A 24,162-nucleotide genomic window follows, 5' to 3' on the forward strand; every position below is an offset into this window, starting at 1 on the left:
ACAGGACCTGTGGGACTGCTGGGCACGATGGACCTCTGGTCTGACCCAGCAGAAGCACTTCTTATTCTTAACCAAATGTATCACGGAAACTAGTACACTTCTTATGTCATACACAGATTCTGAATTAGTCTTATTGTTCCCACTTTGTATGTCGTGTGTCAAGAAATGCTGAATTATACCTTTTTTGTTGAGAATAGACTGGTCTCACGGTAAGAATGTGTAAATCTCATTATGATACTTGAAGGCTCACAGACTTTTTGTCAGCACTGTAGGAGAAGTTTGTGTGTGGAGGGGGTGAGGAATGACATATTTTAGGCTTACAAGTATACAAAGAGCTTGAAGATGGTAGGTAAACAGGCTCTGATCATAAAAAAAAGTATAATTCTTATCATTGGCAGAGAAGTATGTACATACTGTATAGTTTGTTTACCAAAGAAAAAGGTCTTTAACACAATATATGCACACAGACACAAATTTGGTTATTCACAAAAGTTTAACCCTTTCAGGACCAAGGGACATATTTGTCCCATAACTTTAAAATCCTATAAATTTTGATTGGGATAGTCTACAGTTCTAAATTTGATATGTACGGATTCCATACGATACTGCCTTTATGTAAACAAACTGGTTCCGACATTCATTCATTAGCGTCGTTGCCAGATTGACGAGAAGATTCACTTGCCACACTGTCCATAAGCCAGAAGTTTGATTTAAAAAAAAAAAAATAATGATATTTCACAAAAAAAATCAATTTTTTGGCATCTGCAAGCCCTTTTTACCATAAAAATGTCGTCAAAACCACAAAAATTGGCCTACGATCCTTATGGTCCTGAAAGGGCCAAACACCCCTCGTCAAATTGTATATTTTAATGAATTCTTACATAAACAGAAGCTGACAGTCTCTGCATATTTAGAATAAAAAATATATATTTTTTTAAAGTTAGAATGGCATGTTTATAAGTTTAGAGACCCTTCCAGGTGATTCATTACTGCTAGGTTAATAGGCCAAAATATTGATTGATTGATTAGACTTTAATTAATAAAGTAAAGATAGAACAAATACTCTGAAATGTCCAGCCTCCCAGGTTGTAGTTGTCGGAAAAACCTCGCTGTCTGAGCATTTGGAAATGAAGTGAAGCGTGGAATTTCAGCTGTCGGAAACATTAATAAGAAACAGAAGTTGGAATCAAAGTAAAGTCTGGAAGACAAAGATAGACCAACTGGTCACATTTACAAAATAGAATCCACAGCTGATAATATTATAGAAGAACATAAAAGTTGCCCTACTGGGACAGACCAAAGGTCCATCAAGCCACTGCTTGCCCTGTATTGCTACACCTTGGATTTTGGCCAGGTACTAGTGTCCTGGATTGGCCACTGTTAGAAGGAGCTACTGGGCTTGATAGACCCTTGGTCTGACCCAGGAAGGCGATTGAAATGTTCTTATCCTGTGTCCAACAGTGGCCAACCCAAAAGAGTAAAATCCATTTTATGTTGCTTATCTTAGAAATAAGCAGTGGGTTTCCTCAAGTCCATCTTAATAATGGCTTATGGACTTTTAGGAAGTTATCCAAACCTTTTTTAAACGCTGCTAACTGCTTTCACCACATTCTCTGACGACAAATTCCAGAGTTTAATTACACGTTGAGTGAAATAATATTTCTCTGGTTTGTTATAAATCCACTACTTCGTAGCTTCTTTGCATGCCCCCTAGTCTTAGTATTTTTGGAAAGGGTAAACAAGCGATTTGCATCTACCCGTTCCACTCCACTCAGTATTTTATAAACCTCTGTCATATCTTCCCTGAGCTGTGTGTTCTCCAGGCTGGAGAGCACAAGCTGCTTTAACCTTTCCTCATAGGCAGATCATCCCTTCCCTTCTCTGTGCCTTTTCTAATTTCACTCTTATCTTTTTTGAGATGCAGTGACCAGTGTTCAAGGAGTACATAAGAACATAAGAATTTGCCTCCGCTGGGTCAGACCAGAGATCCATCCCGCCCAGCGGTCCGCTCCCGCGGCGGCCCTCCAAGCCCATCACCTGTGCAACGGGCCTTGACTATTCCTATAACCTACCTCAACTCCTATCTGTACCCCTCAATCCCCTTATCCTCTAGGAACCTATCCAAACCCTCTTTGAAGCCCTGTAACGTGCTCTGGCCTATCACAGCCTCCAGAAGCGCGTTCCATGTGTCCACCACCCTCTGGGTGAAAAAGAACTTCCTAGCGTTTGTTCTAAACTTGCCCCCTTGTATTTGTGGTTCCCCACAGTGTGAAGAATCTGTCCCTGTCTACATTTTCTATGCCCTTCAGGATTTTGAAGGTTTCTATCATGTCTCCTCTAAGTCTCCGCTTTTCCAGTAGAATAGCCCCAGCTTTTTCAGCCTGTCAGCATATGAGAAGTTTTCCATACCTTTTATCAGTTTAGTCGCTCTTCTCTGGACTCCCTCAAGTACCGCCATGTCCTTCTTGAGGTACGGCGACCATTACTGGACACAGTACTCCAGATGCGGGCGCACCATTGCACGGTACAGTGGCAAGATGACTTCCTTCGTCCTGGCCGTGATACCCTTCTAAATGATACCCAACATTTGGTTTGCTTTCCTTGAGGCCGTCGCGCATTGTGCACCATGGAACGATATAGAGGCTTCAGACTGTAATATTCTCATCTTTAACATTTAATTAAATTAATCTCTTCACTATAGCCTTGTCTTCTTGAGCACCCCTTTTATCCCTCGGTCGTCTAGCAATCCAACTGATTTTTTTCCCAGCTTTTTGCTTTTAATATACCTAAAAAAGGGTTTTATTACATGTCTTTGCCTGCAACACAATCTTCTTTTCAAGGTCTCTCTTTGCCTTCTTTATCAGCATCTTGCATTTGACTGGTCATTCCTTATGCTGTTTTCTATTATTTTCAGTCAGATCTTTTTTCCACTTTCTGAAGGATTTTTTTCTAGCTCTAATAGCTTTTCTTCATCACTTGTTAACCATGCTGGCTGCTGTTTGGTTTTCCATCTGCCTTTTTTAATACATGGAATATATAACTAAGTTATTTTTGAGTAACATCTATGCCTGATGTAAAATTTTTTACCTTTACAGCTGCTTCTAAGTTTCATTTTTACCATCCTCCTCATGTTTTCATAATCTCAAGTTAAATGCTACTGTATTGGATTTCCAGTGTTTACTTCATCCAGAGATTATATCAAATCTGATCATGTATGATCGCTGTTATCAAGTGGCCCCAGCATTATTACCTCTTGCACCAAATCATGCGCTCCATTAAAGACCTAGTTGTAGAATTGCTGACTACCACTGGTGTAAAACCTGGAAATTCAATGCCAGGCTCCAACATTGAATTTCCAAGTATACAGAACTGGGAAAAAACTAAGGCAGTTAAGTGCAATATTCAGTACTTAATCAGCTATAAAGAACCGCTTGAAAACAAGACTGTGTTTTTATGTGATTATCTTAGCTGGTTAAGTTCGTGAACCCCAAAAAGAGCCAGTTTTGGCTTTGGTGCTAACCAGGCAGTTTCAAAAGCACTGTCTGGTTAAGTAAATGGCCAGGAGACTTTCCTGGCGCTTAATTCGTTTTGAATAGTGGGCCTTTTGGCCCAGATTCTCTGTAGGTCGCCGATATCAGCGGCCGCCAATTGCATGTCAGTCACGCAATGGCACCCTATAGAGAATTGCGCCTCCGCGAAATATAGATGCCGGAAATGCAGGCCAGGGTTTTTTAGGTCTACGTTTCTGGCACCTGTCTTTGTCGTAAATTGCGCCTACGTAGGCACTTTAGGACGTCTTAACACCACTTCCGGTGTTAGCCACATCCATAGTGGCATTAGCCAGCCTATAGCGCGTGATTCCAGTGTGTATTATTTAGGCACCAGTAGGCGCTTTAGTGGTGCATTTTTTTTTTGCCATTTTAAACGGTGTTCGTTAATTAATTTAGGCGCCAGTGGAGCACCATTTCTAGAATTTACCCCTTTGTGTTTAACTTTGTGTCACCTAGAGGTGATATTAGCTTTTTTTTTTTTTTACCTAGGGGTTCATTTAAACCAGGGGTGTCCAACCTTTTGGCTTCCCTGGGCCGCATTGGCTGAAAAAAAATTTTCTGGGGCCGCACAAACGCTGGAGGGAGCCGGCAAGACGGTAAACACCCGGGGGCAGAAGAGAAAAACACTGCATCGCCCTCGACCGGGGCTGCACAAAATACTTCACGGGGCCGCAGGTTGGGCACCCCTGATTTAAACATTCAGAGGTGCTTAAACTTTTGTATATGATGTCTATTGTGCATAAATCTATATATTGTAAAATTTGCCATTTTCTATGATAAAGTGGTCTACAATCCAGAAGAGATTTCCATGTTCTGTAAGGATTTAAAAAAAAAAAAATTACACCTGCTCTAGGGCTTCTGCAAATGTATTTGCCTGCCATAAGTAGGTGCTTGCTATAATAGGCTTCACAAAGTTGCCCCCTTATAAAGTTACTCACAAAGGGGGAAATTCTGAAATGGAGCCTTAACTTAGGTACCTAAGAGGGAAACACCGTTTCAAGCAGTACTTAATAAAATTTCAAGGCCCTGGAATTGCGCCTCTGGAGGCGTCTAATGCCACTATAGGTGTGGCTAACGCCAGTGCATGCCTCCGGAAGTGCGATTCACGAAAAAGGTAGGTGCCGGAAATGTAGGTCTTGAAAACCCTACGTTTCTGGCTTCTACCTTTGCCGGAGGCGCAGTTATCTAAACGGCGCCATTGTGTGACTGACATGCTTTTAAGGCGGCCACCGACAATGCCTGGAAGCTGCGCTCTGGACATTCATCAGAAGGCAGCTGAAGTCTCTGCGAAAGCCCATCTAAACCACTCTAGCCCAGGTAAAGCAGGCTCGGTCTCCAAACTTCAGAGTCTTTCATTGGGACGATGAAGCCTATATTTTCAAATTCCAAAATGTTGCAGCTTTTCTAGTGCAGAATGCATGCATCCGTGTGAGGACTTGACCAACTTTGCAAGAAAGAAAGGGCCTTCTTGGTCCAATGTCGTACTATTCCTGCATCCTTTCTATTAGTTGTAAAGTGGTCTGGGCTAGAACTGTTATTAATGAACATGACTTTAATTTTGTAAAGGCAGTGATGAGGAAAAAAATGTTCTTATAGCAGCTGTGGTTTGTTTCAGGACTTAATATTAAGAATGCTGCAAGGGGCATTGACAGATTTAACGTTAGCACGAATTAGACACTAAGCACCCCTTGATGAATTCCTCCCTAAATTATCCACTCCCTTGCAAACGAATGGAGAAAACCCCCCCTTAACAATAGATAGGAGCTGACATCATGCTAATTTTGGGGTAAAGGAAGAGAGAGGAGTGTGCAAGCCCTGAATCACTTCACTGCAATGTGTGAGTATTGCACATAGCTTTCAAGTCCAGTTGTATTAAAGAAAATAACAATAAAAAAAGTGCATCCATGTTTCACAAACAACATACAATAAGTTCCCTTCAGTATGCACGAGTCTAGGTGTTCGTGTGTGGGTCTGAAAATGAAACATTTTTGCCTGTCTGACATGTCCTGAAACTTTGGTGTGAATAGATCAAACAAAAGGTTATTTTGTGTGTTTTGGGTGGGGGGGAGGTAAGGGGAACATTTATAGTGATTGCATCAGTCTACTTTTCCTTCAGTAGGCTAACCACTGATTGATGCTGTCTCTATACAGGGACTTACTATTTTAGCACAAAATATTGATGCTTTCTGTAGCAAGCTAATAGTTGTATGACATTTATCACATGGGTGGCAGGGTTGTCGTTATAAAGAGGATATCTTCTGACCCAGTGCTTTAATTATTATTCGTGAGATGGGAAGGGGGGGGGGGGACTTGTGCAAGAGCATATTCCAGGCAATAAATTTGCATCCATGCAATTCAAGGTGCTAAGTGCTATGAAAGTTATTCTCTACTTGAATTGCTCACACCTGGGCTATGGTTGCCATTCTAATTAAAACTTGGGTATAGCGTTGGCAGCCTGAGGAATTAATTGTGAGAGCATGGGATGGTGCAGTTACTGGAGGAGCCAGTTATCTCTGAAAAGCTGGGTTTCTTCTGGTTGTTAACATTTTATCCCAAAGCTTTCTGTGAATTTTTTTTTTTTTAATTGGTCCTTCCCAGTGAGCTGACAGGACTGTAGACCTCAGGATGCTGTGGAATGGATGTTAAATACAGGACAGTTTGTCCTTATTAACGTTACAGGTATATATCATTATTCCTTGCAGCTGTTTGTTTTCCTTTATGGATAGAAATTAGAGAGAGTGTCAGATTGTCATTTTTTTGAAAAAAGTGTTTAACAATGTAGGTTACAGTCCTGGTTATCAAAAATATCTAAGAGAAGTAAAACGGAAAAAACTATACAACGGACTACTGGCCACTCAAGCAGCGAAGATAGACAACCAAGTCTCCAACCTGTTGACGACAACCACAGACTACAAGATGTTCAGAAAGGAAATAAAAACTATACTCTTCAAGAAATCCCTTAATAAAGCTTAACCCCCCTCTTACCATCCCCTCCCTAACCCCAGATCCTACTTTTCCCTCTCTTGGAAACCTTCTTCCATAACTTTTTGTAATCCGCTTTGAACCGAAAGGTAATGGCGGAATAGAAATCTGTAATGTAATGTAACTAAGGGCTAGATTCACTAAGCAAACTGATCGTGTACCAATCGGTTTGCGAGCCCTTTGCGACCCGATTCACTAACCTGTGTCCCCATCATCCTCCGATCTGTGCTTGCAAATGAGAGGGAACAGCATTCAAATGATGGCAGGCAGCGATTCACAAACCAAAACCCTGCAACAGCGACTGGGCTGGCAGATCACAAGCGACTGCTGAGAATCAGTTGCTCAGGTCTTTTCCGATTGCCCTGCGTTCTGCCACCCTGCTCTCTGCCCCGAACTCCTGGTGTCAGCTCTGATCTCGCGCCTGCCCCAAACTCCTGCAGCCGCAACTCTCACGCCTGTCCCGATTTCCGGCTGCCCTGACTCTCCCACCCTTCCCGTAGTGCAAGCCCATGGTTTTAACCTGTGGGCTTAAAGCAGGTTAAAAAAACCATAGGCTTGCAAAAAAAAAACCAAAAACAAACATAAAAAATTCCTACCGAGAGCATGCGCAGACCATATACAGGCAAAGAAGATGGTCTCTGCATGCTGAAAGATCGCTCTCTAGTAATCCGTGGGGGGTGTAAAAAATCATCCCCATTTGCATGCAGGCCTTTACTGAATTTGTTGGCCTGCATGCAATCGGACATGGAATTGGGGGTTAGTGAATCTAGCCCTAAATGAGAAGATTACTGTTGTCAAACAATTAGGGTCTGTTATATTAGTAGTCCAAGCTTGCAAGAGGTAAGATCATTCTCCAACTTCAATTTTCACATAAAGTTGGTGAGGTTTTAGAACAAACACACACTTGGACACTACAGCATAGAGGTGTTCCATTCATTCAAAGGACTGGCATTGGCAAGGTTGGGGGGGGGGGCAGATTATTTCTGAAATAGCCCACAGTGTTACTGTGTTCTGTGCACTGAGAAAACTTGTTTATGACTCTGCATAAACCCCGTGGCCTCATTTTGCAAAAGGCTGTGTTGGAAAAATTAGATGTAATCTGCAGCTGTCTACTTTTTAAAATTTTTTTTTGCACTGTATGAGCTGGTTGCACATTTAAAAACATTTCTGCAAGTTAGGGCGAGTGTGTAGAAAAATTTAAAGACCAAAAGTTTTTAAAACAAGAGTAATAGAATCCATGTTGAGCTGCTGCTTCTTTTTTTTTTTTTTAATAAAATGTGGCCTTCAGTATCAGAAGCTAAAAACAACAAAAAAGAGAATGCCTTTGAAGGAATTAAATGGAGGATAAGATTTTTGCTGCTTTAGTCCCTAGAATTGTGTGATTCTCTGTATGCTCACCTGATTAATTTTGAGCAATGATTTTATTGTGTCTCAGATTTTATATGTAGCCTGTGGGACCGATTTGCATCTTATGTGAACTTTTTTAAAAAAATTAAAATAATGTGTGAAAACATTATGGGTTGGGTCTTGGGGGAGGGGGGATAGGGGTGAAAGGGGAAGAGTAAAGTTCTAAATTGTTCATATGCACATTGTTTTGGGGGGTTTTTTTGGGGGGAGGGGGTAAGGGCTAAACCTTATTTGCCTGGTGTGAAAGATGTATTTTTATTTTTATTTATTTTTTAAATCTCATTTCTCCAATGTATATTAATATTGAACATTAAACATTTTCTTACCTGGCCAAACAATTTGAAGGCTCCAAAGCTAATTTTCCTCAACCTGTAAACCATTTTGCTGGTTTCCATGCTCATGAATTGGACAGCAAGGCACTTGTGCATACAGGGCAGGACCTCTGCCAAAAGCCTCTTAAAGACACATTGTGCTGGGCAGCATCCACACCAAAGGCGCTATCAGAATGATAAGGTGTAAGGATAATTGTTTTGCTGTCCTTGGAAAACTCCTGCTACCGGTAACTTGGGGAAATGGGAGTTGCTTCAGTACGAGGGTTGTTCAATAATTCATCTACCTGAATATGAAAGAACGTAGTAAGTGTGTTGAAACAAGTATGAATATGTTGTGACATGTCTCACGGTTACTCATGAACACGTACAGCTCACTGTGAGTCTAACATTCTAAAAAATGGGTGCCCAAAAGGTTGATCACGATCGGCCAGTAGATAGCGAAGGCAATGTGAGTCGATCGCAGAGCCCATCCTGGGCTCCTTGATAGACTCATGTTGCCTTCGCGGTCTACCTGCTTCCCGACGCCTTAAAGACGCAGAGGCGCCAGGCCGAGCAACCTTCCCCACCCGATGTCAATGCTGACGTCAGAGATGAAGTTCCGGGCCAACTAATCACTGCCTGGCTGCCCTGAAACTTCCTCTCTAACGTTAGAACTGACGTCAATTGGGGAAGGCTGCTCGGCCTGGCGCTCCTGCATCCTCTTTACGGTGTTGGGAAACAGGGAGAGCAGAACTCGGTGGCAGTGGATTGGGGCAGGGAGAAATAAATACAAAGAAAGAAAGAAAGAGGGCAAGCAGGGAGACACAAAGAAAGGAGGGGCAGGGAGACAGAAAGAAGATACAAAGAGAGGACAGAAAGAAAGGGGGTATGGAGAGAGAAAGAAAGGGGAGGGGCAGGGAGAGAGGAAGAAAAAGTTGGGGGAGGGAATGAGGTCTAGAGGAAAGGAAGGATACAGGAGACTTAAAGAAGGGAAAAAATATTGGATGCACAGTCAGAAGAAGAAAGTGCAACCAGAGACTCACGAAATCACCAAACAAAGGTAGGAATAATGATTTTATTTTCAATTTAGTGATCAAAATGTGTCCATTTTGAGAATTTATATCTGCTGTCTATATTTTGCACTATGGACCCCTTTTACTAAACTGCGATAGCGTTTTTTAACATAGGGCATTCAGTGCAGGACCCTACGCTAAAAACTACTATCGCAGTTTAGTAAAAAGGGAGGGGGCATATTTGTCTACTTTTATATAGTTGTCCTTGACCGCTTTGAAAAAACCCTGGAATATAAATAGTTAACATTTTCTCTGCGTACAATGTGCTTTGTGTTTTTTAAAATTTTATTGTTGGTAGATCATTTTGACTTGGTCATTTTAAAAGTAGCTCGCAAGCTCAAAAAGTGTGGGCACCCCTGTTCTAAGAGATAGGATGTCACAAAAGTCCTCATCCGATTCAAGTAAGAAACTGCTAGTTTTGGAGCACCGTTTAGTGATAAAATTTCTCACAAAAAGAAGGGAAAAAGCCAAAGGAGATCCATGAACACATGACTGGTTTATGGTGAGTCTGCCCCATCATCCTACAGTCAAATTAAGGTTTCTCAAATAGCGGAAGAAATGGGCATCTCGGCAGGTACAGTTTGAAAAATAATTAATGAAAAGTTGGGCATATCCAAGGTTAGTGCAAGATGGGTTGCAAGAATGCTGATGCCATGAGGCTCCAGTGCTGTTAGGAGAACTTGGAGCTGCTCCGTGAAGACCAAGTGAATTTTTTTTCATCATTTGGCGACTAGAGATGAGACTTCAGTCTATCGCAGAGATCCTGCGTCCAAACTGGAGTCAATGCAGTGAAAGCACAAGTCATCCCCAACCCCCAAAAAGTCCAAGACAGAAAAATGTGCAGGTGAAGTTATGATAACTGTCTTCTGGGCTGATGAAAGACTTTTGCTTTTGGAGTTCATACCACACAAGACAACCATAACCAGGGAGCGTTACACCAACATAATGATAACTTTGTGGGAGTCAATCAAGGAGAAAAGATAAGGAAAACTCACAGCATGTGTGTTGCTTCTGCACGATGATGCGCCAGGCTGCCATAAGAGAATGTGGTTTTCGGCAGCGGAACCATCCACCGTACAGTCCTAACTTGGCTCCCTAAGATTATTTCCTCTTGAAGAAATCTCTCTGAGGACAGCAGTTTTTTTCAAGAGATGAAGACATCAAGGAAGCTGTGTTATCCTGGTTTGAAGATCAAACAGAATTCTTTTCAAAGAGGTTAGTCATTGGAGGAAAAATGGACAAAATGTATGGAATGATCAAGGGGACTATATTGAAAAATAAAATTAAAATTTTTTGAAAACTTTTTTCTTTCCTACTGAGGTAGATAAATTATTGAATGCTCATATTACTGTGATCTGATCTACCATAAGAATAGCCTTACTGGGTCAGAAAGCCCAGTAGCCCGTTCTCACGGTGGCCAATCCAGGTTACTAGTACTTGGCCAAAACCCAAAGAGTAGCAACATTCCATGCTACTGACACAGGGCAAGCAGAGGCTTCCCCTATGTCTTAATAGCAGACTATGGACTTTTCCTCCAGGAATTTTGCTTAGCTGCCCTGTTCTGAAAGAGTTGCAGTCCCTTCATAGTTTCCGGTGGGAGAGCAGCTCCAAGGAGCTACAATAAATCCAGCTGATCACTAGAGAGTAAACTAAATTATCAAAATAAGAAAGCCCCATTTCAGAGGATTTCTTTGTTAACATGTCATGGAAATGTGAGATGCACTTCCTACAACTTTAAAGCTAAAGCCAGACACTGTTTTAATTGGAAATTGGCTCAGCCATTCTAACCACATTGCAATACTCAGAATACCCCAGGCAAGCAAAGCCCACAGACGGATGAACATTGTAAGGGGCTGCTAAAGAATAGATTTTAAGATGCAATTTGGTCAGAATTTAAGGTGACTATCTCTTGTCTCATCCCCTACAAAAAAAAACCCCAAAACCTAAAACAGCTGTGGTGAAATTTTAAGTACAGAACTAGGAATAAGATGGTAAGAATCAGAGTGAAAATAAGTGGGCATGGTAGTAGGGTGAGCAGTCTGTCTGCTTTAACTTCCATATAGAAAAGTCTGTGGACTACTTTGATGGTGCCGTACTAGCAGCAAGCCTGGCTCGTCGTTGATGTAAATTTCCAAGTTTAAGAACGGGGCTCATTCCTGACACAATACACCTAAAACAAGCGCAGTTAAGAAATGCCTGCTGCTCACCAGAGATCCAGAAATTGGCACTGCCATGGTTAAAAAGAGGCAGGAGCAAGGAAGCTGCAGACACTACCCACAGATCTCACTGCAGCTATCAGTCTGATGCTGAGTCACTGAAGAGTTGTCATGTGAAGAGGATCTACCCTTCGGGGAGGAGGCTAAATAGCCTGGCAAGCATGTGATCAGATGGTGCAGTGCTCAAATGCCCTGCTAGAATTGGTAGAGAAAAGAGAAGGCTGCAAAGCTTTCCAAATCTATCCTGGGAATCCCCCTGCTGGTCAAATTTCAGTGTACGGATCCAAGATGTAAACTTGCAGATACTGGAATTACATGCAGAGTCACAATTAAGTTCCTGCATGTAATTTAAATGTAAACTTATAATCTTAATGCACCAATATATTCATTGTAACCCGTTCTGGGCTCTTTTGGGAGGATGGGCTAAAAAATCGAATAAATAAACTATTTGTATAACCCTTTATCCTAAAGGAATGGAGGAGGAGAGGGGAGTGAAGGAAATCCCCAATACAGGTGCTTTTTTTTTTTTTTTTGGGGGGGGGGGGGAGATTGTAATACAAAGGCTGATTGAAAAAGAAAAATGTTCAGATCCTGTGGCGTTATCTGATTCTGAATAATATTTTTTTTTTTTTTGAGAAATATATTTTATTAAGTTTTCAAAAAGAAAAATAAACACTCAAATATACATGGTGTACAAAAGGATAACATGGATACCAAAGCACAGCCCAAATGCACCATATACCTGAGCCTCCCCCCCATCCCACCGCCCATCCCCATCCCACAACCTAAACAAAAACTAAGAACAACAAAAAATCCACTCCAGTGCAGTCCCAATAAGATAATCAGACATTCAACAAATGGCTACGAGCTCTTGGTGTTAGTGTCCCAGAATGGTGTCCAACATAGACAAAATAACCGGCCCAAGGCAGAGTCCAAGGAAGAAAAGCACAAACGCTCCATGGATGCTTGATGTATCATCAGAGTCCGCCAACAGGAAAGTGTCGGAGATTCTGAATAATATTTTTTTAAAGTCTCATTACTTTTCAAAGTAGCGTCCTTCACATTCGATACATGTTTTGCAGCATTTCAAAAATGATTCAAACACATGCAGTAGACCAGGGATGCCCAAAAGGTCGATCGCGAAGGCACCGCGACTTGATCGCATTGTCTTCGTGCTCTACTTGCTTCCTGACTCAGAAGCACTGAGCCGACCAACTTCCCCCACCTGACGTCAATTCTGACCTCGGAGAGGAAATTCGGGGCCAGCCAATCATTGCCTGGCTGGCCCGAAATTTCCTCTCCGATGTCAGAAATGACACTGGGGAGAGGAAATCTGGTCGGCCCGATGCTTCTGTGGGGATGCAGGGAGAGCTTGGGGCGGTGGTAGTTTGGAGGCCTGTTTCACGATGGCGGCAGCGGCTTGGGAGCATGTAGGGAGACAGAAAGAAAAGGGAAAAGAAAGAAAGGGGGCAGGAAGACAGAAAGAAAGTGGGGCAGGGAGACAGAAAGAAAGAGGAGGGGAAGAAAAAGTTGGCGGAGGGAATGAAGTCTGGAAGCATACAGCAGGCTGAAAGAGGGGAAGAAATATTGGATGCACAGTCAGAAGGAGGAAGTGCAACAAAGGTAGGAAAAATTATATTTTAAATTTAGTGATCAAAATGTGGCCGTTTTGAGAATATATATCTGCTGTCTATATTTTGCACTATGGCCCCTTTTTACTAAACCACAATAGTGTTTTTTAGTGCAGGGCATTCAGCGTAGCTCCCTGCGCACTGGAGGACACTCTCATTAGTGCACATCATTCTGATCTGGACAATTCCACTCAGCCTTTGGTACAAAAAACAACAGGACCATGGAGGTAGACTGCTGATAACCGAAGCATGCGCTTAACTGATGTGCACTTAGGGGGAGTCAACTGTATATCTCTTCAAAATCTGATTCAAATATCATGAAGATTTACCATAGATCACTTGAACCACTGATAGAATTTTATATTCAATATGTTATGGGTAACGAGTGTAATTGTTTCAACGGAGGTTGCACGTGTTCAAAATAAGAGGCCTCCAAAATCATTTTAGCAGCTGTATTCTGAATTACCTAAAGAGCATATCTTTTACACTTTGCCATCCCCAATCATAAAACTACAAAAATCCAATTTACAGCAGATAAAAGGACATGTGTGGTCCATCCAGTCTGCCCAACAGTGATGGAGACAAAAATAGTGAAGGCATTCAAAAGCATGGGATGAACTCTAATCAGAGTATGAGTGTTATTAAAAACAAAACTTGAAAAACTTAAAATGGTTGCATGTGTGTATGAGGTGCTTAGATGACAAAAAAACATAGAAACATAGAAATAGACGGCAGATAAGGGCCCACGGCCCATCTAGTCTGCCCACCTTAATGTCCCTCCCCTACCTTTGCCCTGTGAATAGATCCCATGTGCCGATCCCATTTGGCCTTAAAATCAGGCACGCTGTTGGCCTCAATCACCTGTAGTGGAAGACTATTCCAGCGATCAACCACTCTTTCAGTGAAAAAGAATTTCTTGGTGTCACCTCGTAGTTTCCCGCCCCTGATTTTCAACGGATGCCCTCTTGTTGTCGTGGGACCCTTGAAAAAGAAGATATCTTCCTCCGCCTCGATGCGGCCCGTAAGATACTTGAACGTCTCGATCATGTCCCCCCTCTCTCTGCGCTCCTCGAGCGAGTATAGCTGTAATTTGTCAAGCCGTTTTTCGTATGGTAGATCCTTGAGTCCCGAGACCATCCGGGTGGCAATTCTTTGCACCGACTCCAGTCTCAGCACATCCTTGCGATAATGCGGCCTCCAGAATTGCACACAGTATTCCAGGTGGGGCCTCACCATGGATCTATACAATGGCATAATGACTTCCGCCTTACGACTGACGAAACCCCTTCGTATGCAGCCCATGATTTGTCTTGCCTTGGATGAAGCCTGCTCCACTTGATTGGCAGACTTCATGTCCTCACTGACGATTACCCCCAAGTCTCGTTCTGCTACCGTTTTTGCTAGGATCTCGCCATTAAGGGTATAAGACTTGCATGGATTCTGGCTGCCCAGGTGCATAACTTTGCATTTTTTGGCATTGAAGTTGAGTTGCCATGTCCTAGACCATCGCTCCAGTAGGAGTAGGTCGTGCATCATGTTGTCGGGCACTGAATCTTCGTCTGTTGTGCATTTGCCCACTACATTACTCAGTTTGGCGTCATTGGCGAATAATGTTATTTTACCTCGAAGCCCTTCTGTCAAGTCTCTTATAAAGATGTTGAATAAGATTGGGCCCAAGACTGAGCCCTGTGGTACTCCACTAATCACCTCCGTCATTTCGGAGGGGGTGCCGTTCACCACCACCCTTTGGAGCCTACCTCCAAGCCAGCTCCCATGACATATGAATTCATACAACATGAACAACAAAGTGGTCTCCCAGGTTGTCCAGTGTCTTCCAGTTCCTGAGGGACACACTGAATGCACAGGCACCACCTGCGTCATGCAATACAAGAGAAATGTCCAGAATGGTCGCACAACACCAAAATCTTACAATGCTTTGAAGGATGTTAACAGTTAAACTTACTCACTCTCAAGCTCACTGTGTGCTTGGTTTAGTGAAACAGCTAACATTTATTATTTATTTGTTAATAAAATGATTTCAAATGTTATGGGGGAAGGGGGTTTGTTTCTCCCCTATCAGAGACCACTGCACTCATCTTTCATCTGGTAAGATGTACATATCACACGCTTTCAAATGTATATATTAGATTTCCAATGGTGGCACATTTTTGCGAGAAAAAAATATAGTTGCCATGACTTGTGTATTATGGTTCAAATATATTTTATTGAGCCAAACAAGATAAGTAACGAATACACAAGATGAAGCACAAACCATCTCAAATTTTGTTATTATACCAAGTCCCCCCATACCTCCCCCAAGGGTCCTCCTTCCAAATGCCACATCAACAGAGGTGAAAAATGAACACAAGATAATACAGGCATACTAACTGTAACAGAATGAGACAGGGGAACCAAAATCAACAGTTAAGCAATCGGCTGCGAGCCAAGGGAGTCATGGTAGTCCAAAAAGGTTCCCAGGTGCGCTGAAAAACGCGCCCTGAGAGAGTATTAAAGTCCGTTACATCTCAGCGTTCCCATAACTTGTGAATTATATATTGCATTTCATTGGTGTCTTCTATCCTGCCAATGCCATTCAGTTCTAGGTGGTTTACAACAAGAATTGGCCTGGGCATTCCCAAGGAGATTACAAGGTTGGTAGATCTAATATGCATCGGGATCTGGGAAGGATCGATACGGTTTGGTTAGATCATTTGACAAATTTCTTGAATAGTATAGTTTTCAGTTCTTTCCTGAATGTTTTGTAGTTGGGTGTCGTGGTCAGTAGGTTTGAGAGGTGGTGGTCTACTCTTGCTCTGATGGCTAATAGCCCATCATATATTTTTTTGCTTTGCATGCCTTTGATTGGGGGGTGGGTAAAAGGTGCTTGAGTTCTCCTTGGTCTGGATGTGTTATTTCTGATTAGGCGGTTGTTCAGATAGCTTGGTCCATTTCCATTTAGGGCTTTGAATAGGATGCAGTAGAATTTGTATTGTATGCTTGCTTGTACTGGGAGCCAGTGTGAGTCTTTGAAAGCGGAGGTAATGTGGTCATATTTTTTTCAGCGAGCATATCAATCTAAGAGCTGTGGTTGGTATGATGGTAAATTGCCTATAACCTGTACAGTGTGGTGGGTGTAGCTTTACCTTTATTGGGGAGACTGGATGGACCTTGTAGGTCTTTATCTGTCCTCACTCAGTTATTGTGAATACAGAAAGCAAAATGAATAAACTGATGGAACCCAGGTGCCATCTAGTGGTAGAATCTGGAATGATATAATGTATACAAAAATAAAATTATTATTACAAGGTTAGTCTGAGCTGATTCATCTTATTTTGTTTATGATGAGTTTGAACAGGGATAGTATGGGCTCTTGGTATTACCGCTTGGTGATGGCTGTGCCATGTGGTACGTACTTGTGATGAACCATGCTACTGGAGTCAAAGAAGACAGTCAGCATGATTTTGACATTGCTGCGGACCCGCCTTGCTTTTTTTGGCCTCGGAGATGTTGAATGCTGCCATTGTGATGAGATCAACTTGGTTTCTGGGTCATACCCATGAACCCAGGATTCCTTGCCAGTGATCACTGTGCTGAGGAAGTTGGGATCACTGCTCACAGTCTCCAGCATGTCCTGTGCGATCTCCAAACGGAGTTGCTTCTGCTCGATTGTTAGCAGCTTTGGCATTAACTTCGCTGAAATTTTCCTGAAGCCCAAATCCTCAGTCAGAATAGAATGAACGGATCCAACGCTTATGCTTGCCTTGTCTACAAGTTCTCTGATTGGGAATTGATGATCCTACTTCACCAGGGTCCTCACTTGGTCAATGACAATCCTATTTCTGGATGTTGAAGGCCTACCAGAATGTGCTCCACTCTCCACTAATGTGTGGTCGTCTTTGAAGCGGCTGTGGTGCCCATTGCTTCGTCCCCAAAGGCCTGTTGAATCGTGCAGATCGTTTCCACTTGGGAATCGCCAAGCTTTACACAAAATTTAATGCAGTAGCATTGTTCAACTTTTTCTGTCATTTTGTCAAAAATGAAAATCGGATGGCGCTCACTTACATTTCCTCACTCATTGGTGGTCTGCTGGCGACTGACAGGCTCTGTAGGTGGGGAAAAATTCAAGCATGCGCCTTAGTGTCGCCTAGCTTTATTTATTTACGCAAGAAAAATTAAGGTCTGATACTTTTTGAACAGCCCTCATATGTTCCCAGCTGTTTCTTTTTTAGAAGCAGGTTCCAATGCACAAACTCTAAGAAAAAAATTGATCTGACTGCATATTTCTGTTTATCTATAATTTTTGCAAACAATCCAAGCCCTTGACCCCTCTATTTCCTTCAATCATATTTTTATCTTAAGGGGTTCTACAGCAGACGGGTGCAAGCTCCCCAGAACTTAGAAATCCCTGTAGAATTTATCCTTGACCCATTCTATAATCCAGAATCACCAAATACTACAATCAGAAATGCTTATTTTCATGATTCAGCTCTTACTGACCACATTGAGGGCTGGAGGGTGAGGCTGCACTCTTCAGACCCCATCAGTATTTTAAAAACTAGTAAAGCAGCATCTATTTTGTTTTATGACAACAGCCTTTGAGGCATCTACATTCGGATTTCTTTATATTTTGGTGGCTTGTATATTGCGTTTTGTCTTTTTAACTATATACGGTACATTGTTATCTGCCTTGGACAAAGTCAATAAACCGTTAACCATCACCATAAACAATCACACACGTGCTTCCCCCATATGGTATCAAAATCAAACAAACTCTGCATCCACAGTACCCTCCAGCTGTCCGCCAACAATGGAAGAGCGCAAAGCTAGAATATTTCCCCAGACAATTGCGGAGTTCTTCTACAATAAGATTCACCTTGAGCTCTCAACCAGGCTGCTTCCCCCTCCCCTCCCTCCATCTGTCCTTTCTACTAACCTCCCAACACCTGCAACCCTCTCCTCTTTCTCCGATATCACTGAGGAGGAAGCCACATACCTTATTTCATCCTCTAAACCCACTACCTGCTTCTCCGATCCTTCCTGTCTGTCACATTCTCAACCTATCTCTCTCCACTGCAACTGTCCCTGATGCCTTCAAACATGCCATTGCTGCATCCCTCCTCAAGAAACCCTTACCGGACCCCACATATCTCTCCAACTATTGCCCCATCTCCCTCATCCCTTTCTTATCCAAGTTAAAAAAGGTTTAAAGTAGGTTAAAATAGGTTTAAAAGCCTACCTATTTGAGAGTGCTTTTGACTCTTAACTCCTCTCATCTTGGGTTCTGCATCCCCTACCCTCTATGTCATGTCTTGTCTGTCCAAGTTAGATTGTAAGCTCTTCTGAGCAGGGACCATCTATAAATGTCAAAGTGCCTTTCAGTGCTATATAAGTAGATGCTGAACCTGCAGGCTGGAGAAGGAAGGGGAGTAATTCTGGATACCGGAAATGGAAGAAAAGGAGGGAGAGATGCTGGAGGGGAACCTCAACTTACATTTAGGTCACAGCATTTTTGCCTCTAAATTGCTCTCAAATTATACATGACATTGACTTGTAGTCAAGTATATACAGCAATACATTTTGTAAGCTTGACATTTTCTCCATATCTACATTTAAGGCAGGGGTGTCAAAGTCCCTCCTCGAGGAGTGCAATCCAATCGGGTTTTCAGGATTTCCCTAATGAATATGCATGAGATCTATTTGCATGCACTGCTTTCATTGTATGCTAGCAGGGGTTTCTAAACAAGTGACTGGTCCTCAACAGTCACTGTTTTTTTTTATTGGGCAGCCCAATTGGTGTTACTGAAATTGTTTTGTGAATTGCATCCTTCCAACTTCCTGTGACATAGCGGAAGCGAATGATTGGCTAATGTGTGAACTAGGGTCAGCTCCACGTTAGAAGATGTGTAATTAGCCTTCTATCCCACTGAATTTCAATTCGAACTGCTGGGAGGAGAAATGAGGAGAGTGAAGCAATCTGCTAATAAGTAGAATACATCTGGTCTGGGCTTCCACGATGGTATTTTTTAAATAACATCCATGTCTGGATTACAGTCCTAACCTTTGCAACTGATCCTTTTAGCTTCATTTTAAAAGGATCTGAGTATCATTGTAGACAATATGATGAAAGTTTCTGCCAAATGTGTAGCAACGGCCAAAAAAGTAAACAAATTGCTAGGAATTATTTTAAAAGGGATAGCTAACAAGACTAAAGATATTTTAATGCCTTTGACTTGCTATCCTAGTGGCCAAGCGGGGAGTGCTCCATGTGTGGATGGATGGAGCGGTCCCGGAGCTTCTGAGTTGGAAACGGTCCTTTCGAGAATTAGCTCATTGGGAGTTGCATGGGGCGGGGGGGGGAGCCTGGTGGGGTCCCCTCGGCTGTATGGATTTCTCTGGGAGTGGGTCCTAGCTGAGGTGAACCTTTTGTGGCACTGTTCTGTTTCCACTTCTTCAGTCGCTTGGGGGGGGGGGGGGGGTTGGAGGGACATGTGGGGGTTTGGTTTTTTTTTCTGTAGTGGGGTTTTTCTGGGTGGTTTTACACAAAAAATTGAGAGGCGGGCTCGCTGACTGTGCACATATCTCCTATCTCTCTCTGTCTTTTCTTTCTTGAGTTAGTAGCATTACAGCTGGCACTTAGTTGGGTTTCACTTTCCCCCCTCTTTTTCGGGTGGGGCTTCTATGGTTGGATGTGCCTTCTTTGCTCTCTTGCATTCCCTGTGATCTGAGATTTGCATTGTGTAGTGATCTGTTGCCTTCCCATGTACCATCTTTTTGGATATTGTTAGATTTTGATGTGTTTGCACTGTCTGTGTGTTTGCTTCACAATAAAACTATGTCAAACCAAAAAAAAAACAACAAAAGAAAGGAAGCTCTAACATGAAGGGGATATAGGATGAAGGTGAAAGGGGACAGATTCAGAAGTAACCTGAGGAAATACTTCTTCACAGAAAGGATGGTGAATTCATATAACAGCCTCCCAGTGCAGAGGAAATGTGTGACAAGTACATAGGATTTTTAAGAGAGTGAAAGGGTGAGTAGATGGCATGAATGGGCAGTCTGGATAGCCTTCATATAAGTTTATAAAAGCCATTTCCACACATCGAACGTATCTTGCACACAAAAAAAATGCTTTAGGTCATAGGTGTCGGGAACCGGGGGGGGAGGGGGGGTCAGCAAGAATTTGTAATGGACAAAGTCAGCAAACGTGTGTGTGGAATTTAAGCCAAAGACGTTCAGCAGCTTGGGACCAGGAGCGCAGGTAACAGCATCTTCTCTCCACTGAGGACCGCCCTCTCTGACAACTTTCTGGCTACAGTGGAGAGAAGACACCAAAGCCGGTGCAGTGCTTTTATAAAAAATTAAAGGTAGACATGCAGTGGGCGGGAGTAGTAGATGCCGGTGAAGAGACGCAGCAGAGAGTGCCAACCAGCGGGCACGCTTGCCAGTAGCAAGATGCCTCTTCCACCAAAATGCCCTAGAAATAAGGCCCAACCTCGAGAGCCGTAATCCAGTTGGGTTTTCAGGATTTTCCCAATGAATATGCATGAGAATTATTTGCATGCACTGCTTTCAATGCATGTTCATTGGGGAAATCCTGAAAACCCGACTGGATTACGGCTCTCGAGGACTGGAGTTCCCTACCCCTGACCTAAAGCATAGGCAGCATTATGCTCTAGACCAGTGGTTCCCAACCCTGTCCTGGAGGAACACCAGGCCAATTGGGTTTTCAGGCTAGCCCTAATGAATATGCATGAAGCAAATTTGCATGCCTATCACTTCCATCATATGCAAATCTCTCTCATGCATATTCATTAGGGCTAGCCTGAAAACCCGATTGGCCTGGTGTTCCTCCAGGACAGGGTTGGGAACCACTGCTCTAGACCAGTGGTTCCCAACCCAGTCCTGAAGGACCCTCAGCCAGTTGGGTTTTTGAGATAGTCCTAATATGCATGGAGCAGATTTGCATGCCTGTCACTTCCATTATATGCAAATCTGTCTCATGCATATTTATTAGGGCTATCCCGAAAATCCGATTGGCTGGTGGTCCTCCAGGACAGGGTTGAGAACCACTGCTCTAGACCAGTGGTTCCCAACCCTGTCCTGGAGGACCACCAGGCCAATCGGGCTTTCAGAATAGCTTTAATGAATGCCTGTCATCTCCATTATATGTAAATTACATTACATTACAGATTTCTATTCCGCCATTACCTTTCGGTTCAAAGCGGATTACAAAAAGTTATGGAAGAAGGGTTAGATCAGAGAAGGTTTCCAAGAGAGGGAAAAGTAGGATCTGGGGTTAGGGAGGGGATGGTAAGAGGGGGGTTAAGCTTTATTAAGGGATTTCTTGAAGAGTATAGTTTTTATTTCCTTTCTGAACATCTTGTAGTCTGGGGTTGTCGTCAACAGGTTGGAGACTTGGTTGTCTATCTTCGCTGCCTGAGTGGCCAGTAGTCCGTTGTATAGTTTTTTCTCTCTCATGCATATTCATTAGGGCTAGCCTGAAAACCCGATTGGCCTAGTGGTCCTCCAGGACAGGAATGAGAACCACCGATCTAAACCAGGGATCTCAAAGTCCTTCCTAGAGGGCCGCAATCCAGTCGGATTTTCAGGATTTTCCCAATGAATATGCATGAGATCTATTTGCATGCACTGCTTTTAATACATATTCATTGGGGAAATCCTGAAAACCTGACTGGATTACGGCCCTCAAAGAGGGACATTCAAACATCCTGCCGCCGCCCCCCCCATAGGAAATCTCTCTCCCCCCCCCCCAACGCTGGTCTAACACCAGCCCGTCGCTCTTCTGCCTCCTACTCATAATAAGGAAACGTGTTCCCACAATCCCAAAGCAGCTCCGGCTCCCCTTCCGGGCGCCCTGGCTTCCGCCCCGCAGTCTTCCGCTTTCCGCCCTTCTCTGACGTCCCTTCCTAGTCCGGCGCCCCGCCCTGCCGGAAACAGGAAGTCGTGTCGGAGGAGGGGGGCGGGGCGAGGCTGAGGGAGAGACGTTGCACGCGAGGCGGCGGGTGGCCGGAGAAGGGTTATGTCGGGGGCTGCGAGAGGAGTTTGAAGGTAGGAAGCGGGCGGGGGAGACCCTCTGGGCCCCTGGTTGGAGCTCCAGCCTCAGCACCCTGAGGTTGTGGGTTCAAATCCCCCCCAGGCTAGCTCGTGAAACCTGCTGAATGTAGACCACCTGGGCTATAAGTGGTATCTATAACCCCAAACATAAGGTGACCTGTTCCCATTGATGTATTTTCTCTCTTGTTTCTTCATTTTCTTTGTATTTCTCTTTCTCGTTTGCTACTGTTTAAGGCAGTGGTTTCAAACTCTTGGCCCACCAGGTCCTGTTTTGAGGCCCTCAGTCTGTTACCGTTGTTCTGGAATGTTGCCCACCTCACCGCAAGCGCTTTCCTGCGTCTGTACTTCACCACTCCGTCTCCAACCTGTTGACGGCAACGGGCGACTTCAAAACTTTTCGAAAAGAAATAAAAAAATGTATCCAGATATCTTAACCCAACCCTTCCCCCTCCTCCTAGATAAATTCTCCCCCAAAACCTCCACTTAAATAATCTCTTCCTCCCCAAAACACCAACCAAGTATTCAGATCCCTGAAATGTAACGTAATCTTATTTGTACTCTAACTGTAATCTATTTGTTATATCACACAGTCAATTTAATATCCAATTTGCAAGTTCTTCCGGAATTAATCCAGCTACCTCTCCTCCCCCAAAACTGTTGTAACTTCACTGGAAATGTACAGTTAGCTCTTTTGTAATCCGCCTTGAACTGCAAGGTATAGGCGGAATAGAAGTCCCTAATGTAATGTAATGTTTGCGATTGTGAGGTGGAGTGGAGAGGACAATTGCGTGTAGGCGCGGGAAAGCGCTTGCGTGAGGTTACAGCGGTGAGGTGGGCAACGTTCCAGAACGTAAGGTAAACCATTGCAGGCCGCGCAGCTTGGGCGTGTGTACGGAATCTCGTGGACTCATGAAATTCGGCACCTCTCCTGGCGGTGACTGCTTGATGTAAGACGGCGGTTGTGTCCAGTGGTGGAGGAGGTGAGAGCTGAAAGCGGTTGTGGACGCGACCACCAGACACTTAAGGCACAAGTTTTCCAGAAACAACTTGGATATTGATTCTCCCCTAGAGGACTACACCAAAATCTTGTCTCTTGCAGTTTAGAATCTAAATCACAATTTTGCATGAGGTAAAACTCATTATAAACTTGGAAACTTAAGTGACTTGATGGGGGAGAAGGCTGCGATTGAACTCACAGCTAGAGAATGACACAGGGACAAATTTTTCCCCATCTCCACCCGGCAAGTGCTTTTCCTACCCCTGTCCTATTCCTGCAAGCTCTGTCCTTATCTGTAGAAGCCCAAGTTCTGCGGTTAATAATAATAATATTCCTAGAGGAAAAAGTCCAAAATTACCTCAGTAACCTTCTGTACTGAAACTGTTGTCCTCCTATAGTTGCAAACTTTGCAGAAGGATGTCACTCATATCTTTCAACACCTCCCCTTCACCAGTGGAGAAAAGCTCCCTCTTCAGTCAGTACCAAAGAAATCAAACTCCACTGAAACAAAAGAAGGGGCATGGGGAACTTCCCCAAAGACAAACTACATTTCTGTTCTGGTTTGTAATTCATGACAAAAAATAATAATTAACATGAACTTGTAATTTAGGAGTATCCAGGAACCAACCTGATATGTGCAACTAGCACTGGAGAGGAGAGAATACTGGAGTGGCCCAGGGAACAACTTCTAGGGTGGCCGCCATCGAGCCCAGTACCTGAAGTTAATGCAAGGCTGTGGACATCGGTAACACTAAGCTCTCTGTGATCTGCTTCCTGAGCTTCTGTTTGCCTGGCTCAGGAAGGATGACGCAGCCTCTCGCAGTGTCGAAGTGGACTCCCAGATATTCCAAGCACTGAGACGGCTATAGATGACTCTTCCTGAAATTGACTATCCAACTGAGTCCCTGGAGGAGATCCA

At 43.3% G+C, this 24,162-nt stretch overlaps 1 protein-coding gene and 1 long non-coding RNA gene across 3 annotated transcripts in view; one reads left to right on the forward strand and one right to left on the reverse strand.

The window, feature by feature from the left end:
* Window positions 1-997: 997 nt before the first annotated feature.
* Window positions 998-11,650, reverse strand: LOC117349440. The gene is made up of 4 exons (XR_004537163.1): window positions 11,532-11,650; window positions 10,320-10,503; window positions 8,267-8,556; window positions 998-1,151 (listed from the first exon to the last, which is right to left on the reverse strand). It is a non-coding gene; the product is annotated as an uncharacterized LOC117349440 (long non-coding RNA).
* Window positions 11,651-22,087: 10,437 nt separating this feature from the next.
* LIG3 (DNA ligase 3) overlaps window positions 22,088-24,162 on the forward strand; it is a 101,885-nt gene continuing 99,810 nt past the window's right edge. The window contains exon 1 of one of the 2 annotated variants that reach the window (XM_033921787.1): window positions 22,088-22,240. The gene's annotated coding sequence lies outside the window, so the exon portion shown is untranslated. The remainder of the gene's footprint in view (window positions 22,241-24,162) is intronic. The other variant, XM_033921789.1, reaches the window with a different exon arrangement.

Source organism: Geotrypetes seraphini, chromosome 15, assembly GCF_902459505.1.
Source record: "Geotrypetes seraphini chromosome 15, aGeoSer1.1, whole genome shotgun sequence".
Classification (NCBI taxonomy): domain Eukaryota; kingdom Metazoa; phylum Chordata; class Amphibia; order Gymnophiona; family Dermophiidae; genus Geotrypetes; species Geotrypetes seraphini.